Source organism: Abramis brama (genome assembly GCF_963993115.1).
Source record: "Abramis brama genome assembly, chromosome: 25".
Taxonomy (NCBI): Eukaryota; Metazoa; Chordata; class Actinopteri; order Cypriniformes; family Leuciscidae; genus Abramis; species Abramis brama.
The window spans coordinates 2346927-2353773 of record NC_139987.1 but is presented as its reverse complement, the minus strand read 5'-3'; positions in this window follow the sequence as shown (position 1 = coordinate 2353773).

Below are 6847 nucleotides of genomic sequence, written 5' to 3'. Positions count from 1 at the left end.
TTCCTCATTTTAAGAAACTTCTGCCTACTTCCTTCGCTATTTTTTTTTTTTTTTTTTTTTGTCCTATCTTTAACTTCCCCCTCTCTCTCAGAATGAAAACACTCAATAGCTGATATTTAGTCCAGGAGCAGCCATGAGCCTTGCTAAATTTTTTAATTTCCTATAGTTTGCATTGAACAAACATCACATTGTACAGTTTGTAAAATTCCAGATATATTACAGTCCTGTTGCCCATACATACCATGTACTTATTATACTAATTACAATAATTGTGTAATAACTGGGTACTAACGCTCAACCTAACCTTAACCCATGTAGTTACCTCATTACCCAGTACTTTCTTAAGTACACTGTAAGGGCATGTACTGTAAAATAAAGTCAAAATCAAATCACATGGTTTGTGTGGTTCCAATTTAGGTGTCTTCAACTACTATGCATTTACATTTAAAACAATAATTTGATTGTGAACAAACATGTTTCTACATTGTACTTATGTTTTCATCAGAATAGGCCAACTTCTAATATGGACACATCCATTGAGTTAATACTATAATATGATAACAACTAAGCAATGCTTTGCTTAACAATTAATAATAATGAAATGGTAGCACTTTATTTTACAGGCAAATTCCCCATGTACTTATTAAAGTAGTTGCAATAAATGTGTAATAACTAACCCTGTCCCTAACCCATGTAGTTACCTTATATTACCCAATATTTTCAGTGCATGCTGTAAAATAAAATGCAAGCGATGAAATACATACTGTAACTGATGGAAAATGCAAGCCACAAACAATTAAAACCTGTTAAATATAGCATGAAGCATGAAGAGTGTGTATTAATCTGCCACAGGGCTGTAAGAGCAGATGTGTTATGCGGTTCATTGAGCTGAACCCAGCTGTGATGACAACTGTACAAATTTACATTGCCTCCTTTGTTTACTTTAGTTCTGAGTGTTCTGAGTTACATCTGTTTGCCCGTCAGTCCGCGGTTATACACAACTGTGATCATCTTAATAAACATAATAAATGCTAAAATCATACACCTTATGTTGCAAATGCCAACACAGAGGATTGTTTGATTCCAGCAACAGAGAGAAATGGCACACAGCTTCAAGAACAACCATCTGAGAATTTCGCAACTGACTGACATTTAAACCCTGAGTCGCATTTTAAGCTTCAGAATTGCATTTTAAAGCGAGGCTTGAGGCTCTGCGCTCTTGGAGGGAAATCATTTCTTCAAAATTCACTGCATTGTATTTACATATGTTTCAGGCGCAGCATATCATGATTGTGGGGACCCTGCAAATGGTGGCCGCCGTTGATTTGGGATTCTGGACATAAATATATTCCTCCTTTTCTTTCGCATGCAGTTCTCTTGTGCTTGTAGTATATTTTTAGAGAATGCGGTGAGTTTTGAAGAAATCAAACTTGTTTTGTGAAGTTTCATCTGTTCTCAGCAGAGGGCGGCACAATGCCGAGATCAACTGGAACGCCTTCATAGCAACCACATCTGTTGCTGTGGTTAGCAGTCCTTTATTTTCATAAACTGATCAAAGTTGATCTTATCAGACCCACATGTACTGTATCTCGGCCTTCAGTCTGTTATCATTTTAATGTTTAAAATCTCCAATGCAAATATGATTATGTACAATTTTATACACAAGCTAAATTGATGATGACAATCGGATTTGTTTCATAATTCACAAATTTTGCAACATCGACTCTGAGTAACACATTAATTTGATGGTCCACTTTAGAGATTGTACTAACTACAAGTCAACTAACTCTCATTAGAGTATTAGTAGATTGTCTGCCTAATATCTATGAACACTTTATTGTGATGCTCCTCAAACAGACATTATACTGACTATAAGTGACTTTGCAACTACAGTACAGGCCAAAAGTTTGGAAACATTACTATTTTTAATGTTTTTGAAAGAAGTTTCTTCTGCTCATCAAGCCTGCATTTATTTGATCAAAAATACAGAATTTTTTTTTAATATTGTGATATATTATTACAATTTAAAATACTTGGTTTTCAATTTATTATACTTTAAATTATCATTTATTTCTGTGATGCAAAGCTGTATTTTCAGGATCATTACTCCAGTCTATCACATGATCCTTTAGAAATCATTCTAATATGATGATTCATTATCAAAGTTGGAAACAGTTCTGCTGCTTAATATTTTTTCATAACCTGTGATACTTTTTTAGGATACTTTGATGAATAAAAAGTAAAAAAAAAAAAAAAAAAAAAAAAAAAATGAAGCAAATGTTTTAAAATAGAAATCTTTTATAACGACAATATACACTACTGGTCAGTCATTTGGGGTCAGTAATTTTTTTTCTTTTTTTTTTTTAAATAAATCAATACTTTTATTCAGCAAGGATGTGTTAAATTGATTCAAAGTGATAGTAAAGAAGATTTATATTATTAGAAAATATATATTTTTTTGAATAAATGCAGTTCTTTTTAACCTTTTATTCATCAAATATATTAGGCAGCAGAACTGTTTCCAACACTCATAATAAATCAGAATATTAGAATGATTTCTAAAGGATCATGCGATAGACTGGAGTAATGATCCTGAAAATTTTGCAAAATTTTGCTTTGCATCACAGAAATAAATGATAATTTAAAGTATAATAAATTGAAAACCAATTATTTTAAATTGTAATAATATATCACAATATTAAAAAAAAATTCTGTATTTTTGATCAAATAAATGCAGGCTTGATGAGCAGAAGAAACTTCTTTCAAAAACATTAAAAATAGTAATGTTTCCAAACTTTTGGCCTGCACTGTACATGTCAACTTAATCTATTAACACCTAACCTGACAGTCTACTATTACTCTAATGAGAGTCAGTTGACAAGTTACTTATAGTCAGTAGAATGTCTAAAGTGGACCACTGAATTAAAGTGTAACCCAACACAACTGTATTAAATCAACACTGAATTGACTTAACCTGAATAATGACACTATTGTCTTCTGTAGAGCTGCTGAATTTGAATTTGTCTAATATTTAATGATTTTATCACCGTGAAGCTGCTTTGAAACAATCTGTATTGTAAAGCACTGTATAAATAAAGGTGACGACTTGAAAAGCATCTTTTTGTTTTAAAAAAAAAGCATCTTTGTCAGCGATCCCACTGACCTCAATAACTTCCGACCCATCTCAAACCTTCCATTCATCTCCAAACTTCTTGAAAAAAACTGTCGCTGCTCAACTCCAAACCCACCTTTCCTCCAATAACCTTTATGAACAATTTCAATCTGGCTTTCGCTCCCTCCATAGTACTGAAACGGCTCTTCTCAAAATCACCAATGACCTCCTCCTTTCTGCTGACTCCGGTTCACTATCCATCCTCCTTCTGCTTGATCTCAGTGCAGCCTTTGATACCATCTCGCATTCCATCCTTCTGGACAGACTCTCCTCCATTGGCATCACTGGCATTCCCCTCACCTGGTTCCGCTCCTACCTTTCCGACCGCTCCCAGTTTATTCAGCTAAAGTCCTTCACCTATCATCCCTTCCCTGTCACTTCTGGTGTTCCTCAGGGTTCTGTCCTTGGCCCCTTGCTTTTTCTGATCTATCTTCTCCCCCTTGGTCACATCTTCAGGAAACACAACATTCATTTTCATTGCTATGCGGATGACACCCAGCTCTACATCTCCAGTAAACCCAACAGCACACTCCCACCCTCCTCCCTAACCAACTGCCTTCATGAAATAAAGTTCTGGTTCACCTCAAACTTCCTCAAACTTAACAGCAATAAAACTGAACTTCTACTCACTGGCACAAAATCCACCTTAAGTAAAATAAACAATTTCTCAATTTTCATTGATGGCTCCTCCATCTCCCCCTCCCCTCAGGTAAAGAGTCTGGGTGTCATCCTGGACAGCACCCTCAGCTTCACTGCACACATCAATAACATCACCCGCTCAGCCTACTTCCACCTTAGGAACATTCACCGCCTCCGCCCTTCTCTCACTCCTCTTTCCACTGCCGTTCTTGTCCATAGCCTTGTCACTTCCCGAATTGACTACTGCAACTCCCTCCTGTTTGGTCTCCCTCAAAAAACCCTCCATAAACTCCAACTTGTTCAGAATTCTGCTGCATTATCACTCACTCACACACCCTCCATCAAGCACATCACCCCAGTCCTCCAACAGCTCCACTGGCTACCCATCACACACCGCATCCACTACAAAATCCTGCTCCTCACTTTCAAAGCCATCCATAACCTCGCCCCTCCATACCTGACTGACCTCATTCATATTGCCACACCTGCCCGCTCTCTCCGCTCCTCCTCCTCTCTCCATCTCATTGTCCCGCCAGCCCGCCTCGTCACCATGGGGAGTAGGGCCTTCAGCCGCTCTGCTCCCCAGCTCTGGAACACTCTCCCCCCTGACCTCCGTAACTCTGACTCACTCCCACACTTCAAATCCACACTCAAAACTCTTCTGTTTAGACAAGCCTACTTACTCTGACCACTACTGCATTATCCTCCTGTACTGCTTTTAACTGATGTATTTTAACCTGTTTTTATGTTAGTTTTTACCCTAGTTAGTTTTTAGTTTGTTCTAATGCACCTTCTTGTAAGGCGCTTGAGTGTCCAGAAAGGCGCCAAATAAATAAAATGTATTATTATTATTATTATTATTATCTTATTGAAATGTTTCAATAATTGTTTTAGACTTCAAGCTCCCATTGTCCACAACAATATTTCAAGGCCCCCTCACTTACAGTTTCCACTGATAAAATATTTCATAGCTTGGCGGCATAACTAGAAAGATGTATATTCATTATAAAAATAACCAAATAATAAGAAATATTTAGATTTTTAGTTGTTCTAGCTTATTTCAAGCTTGTTTGGTCTTTTAAGTTATCTTGAGGCCCTCTAGTGGGCCCCGGGCCCCGGTGCAGAACTACTACTTTAGATTTTGCTCAAAAACTCGTGAAATTCGGTCGTAAAGTCGTAGTCATCAGCCATTAGGCATAGGCAAAACTTGGGGATAAAGAAGATTAAGATGTGCATAAAACAAATGTGCTAAAAACTTGGTATATTGTACATAAATACTGTACATATACTGTTGAGCCGAACATCTTAAAAATGTCACTCTACCCAACAGGAAGTCGGCCATTAAGGGTTTTGTGAAAATGAAAATCACAATCAAACTTTTAAATACTAGGCAGTGTTTTCAATCAGGATTGCAAGGCAACATAATGCTATGTCTATCGATAACACTGTTTATTTGGTGGTATAAATAAATAAAACGGGTCATGAAATACTTTATTTGAATTTTCCCTGAAGTCTCTGTAAAATGTGAGTAAACATTAGGTTACTCACATAACCGCGGTTCTCTGTAAACAGAGCGAGTGTGTAGAAGAATAGACTGTTCACAGGTCATCATAAGGAGCCGATTCCCTTCTCTCACAGTTTCTGCAGCTCACACAGTGAACAATGACTATATGTGCAGGTCAACGCATTCGATTCCCGGGAAATTGCAACTTATGAAATGTAAACCTTCAAAGACTGTGGAAGTGAGGTTTGCTTATACGCAGCAGACAGACATCATATCACTTCTCTCTCCGTCCCTGACAGAGAGCCTTGATTGGCCAATGTCTGCAAAACAAATAAGGGATGCTAGGAAACTGAAGGGACAGAGGCGAGGGACGGCTAAAGGTTTCTTCTGGTGCTGATTGGTTGGAGGTACGGCTATAGGCTTCTTCTGGTGCTGATTGGTTGGAGGGACGGCTATAGGCTTCTTCTGGTGCTGATTGGTTGGAGGTACGGCTATAGGCTTCTTCTGGTGCTGATTGGTTGGAGGGACGGCTATAGGCTTCTTCTGGTGCTGATTGGTTGGAGGGACGGCTATAGGCTTCTTCTGGTGCTGATTGGTTGGAGGGACGGCTATAGGCTTCTTCTGGTGCTGATTGGTTGGAGGGACGGCTAAAGGTTTCTTCTGCTGTTGATTGGTTGGAGGGACGGCTGTGGGCTTCTTCTGGTGCTGATTGGTTGGAGGGACGGCTAAAGGTTTCTTCTGCTGTTGATTGGTTGGAGGGACGGCTGTAGGCTTCTTCTGGTGCTGATTGGTTGGAGGTACGGCTATAGGCTTCTTCTGGTGCTGATTGGTTGGAGGGACGGCTATAGGCTTCTTCTGGTGCTGATTGGTTGGAGGGACGGCTATAGGCTTCTTCTGGTGCTGATTGGTTGGAGGGACGGCTATAGGCTTCTTCTGGTGCTGATTGGTTGGAAGGATGGCTATAGGTTTATTCTTGTTCTGATTGGTTGGATGGACAACTATAGGCTTCTTCTGGTGCTGATTGGTTGGAGGTATGGCTATAGGTTTAGTCTTGTTCTGTTTGGTTGGAGGGACGGCTATAGGCTTCTTCTGGTGCTGATTGGTTGGAGGGACGGCTAAAGGTTTCTTCTGCTGTTGATTGGTTGGAGGGACGGCTGTAGGCTTCTTCTGGTGCTGATTGGTTGGAGGGACGGCTAAAGGTTTCTTCTGCTGTTGATTGGTTGGAGGGACGGCTGTAGGCTTCTTCTGGTGCTGATTGGTTGGAGGTACAGCTATAGGCTTCTTCTGGTGCTGATTGGTTGGAGGGACGGCTATAGGCTTCTTCTGGTGCTGATTGGTTGGAGGGACGGCTATAGGCTTCTTCTGGTGCTGATTGGTTGGAGGGACGGCTATAGGTTTCTTCTGGTGCTGATTGGTTGAAGGGATGGCTATAGGTTTCTTCTGGTGCTGATTGGTTGGAGGTACGTCTCGACCTGACTGCAGTTCATCGTCGTAATCGACTTGAGTGGGCAAATGCTCTCATTCGATGGCGT